Below are 895 nucleotides of genomic sequence, written 5' to 3'. Positions count from 1 at the left end.
GGCCGCTCTTCTCTCTGAAACGGTTCTACTTATCGTCTGCAAAGCTATGTCGCGTGTTGCGGTATGCGGAGACACTAAAATCACCATAGTAGAACACAGATGAAGCTTCTAAGTTGATGTAATACCCAGTAAGAAGTAGTACATTTCAAGTTTAAGGTATCGATAATTGACTTTTCAGCTGGCTTTGGTGCCTTGGACATGAGCCAGGACCTTAACATTCTTCATGAAAGGAGGACTAGCAGCCGAGTTGCACGGGAGAATGTGAAAAGTGTTCATATGTAGTAAAAACCTTAGAAATCCGTCCGTTATCGTCATTTGTTATCGAATCGACTTAAAGCCAGATCGTCACATTGGCCGCTCTTCTCTCTGAAACGGTTGTACTTATCGTCTGCAAAGCTATGTCGCGAGCTGCGGTATGCGGAGACACTAAAATCACCATAGTAGAACACAGATGAAGCATCTAAATTGATGTAATAGCCAGTAAGAAGTAGTACGATTCAAGTTTTAGGAATCGATTATAGACTTTTTAGCTGGCTTTTGCCTTGGACATGAGCTAGGACTTTAAGATTCTGCATAAAAGGAGAACTAGCAGCCGAGTTGCACGGGAGAATGTGAAAAGTGTTCATATGTAGTAAAAACCTGAGAAATCAGTCCGTTTTCGTCATTTGTTATCGAATCGACTTAAAGCCAGATCGTCACATTGGCCGCCCTTCTCTCTGAAACGGTTGTACTTATCGTCTGCAAAACTATGTCCCGTGCTGCGGTATGCGGAGAAACTAAAAGCACCGTAGTAGAACACAGATGAAGCGTCTAAGTTGATGTAATAGCCAGTAAGAAGTAGTACAATTCAAGTTTTACGTATCGATTATTGACTTTTTAGCTGGCTTTGGTGCCT

Source organism: Schistocerca gregaria, unplaced genomic scaffold (genome assembly GCF_023897955.1).
Source record: "Schistocerca gregaria isolate iqSchGreg1 unplaced genomic scaffold, iqSchGreg1.2 ptg000378l, whole genome shotgun sequence".
Lineage (NCBI taxonomy): Eukaryota > Metazoa > Arthropoda > Insecta > Orthoptera > Acrididae > Schistocerca > Schistocerca gregaria.
The sequence above is the reverse complement of the archived record's forward strand: the minus strand, read 5'-3'. Positions refer to the sequence as shown.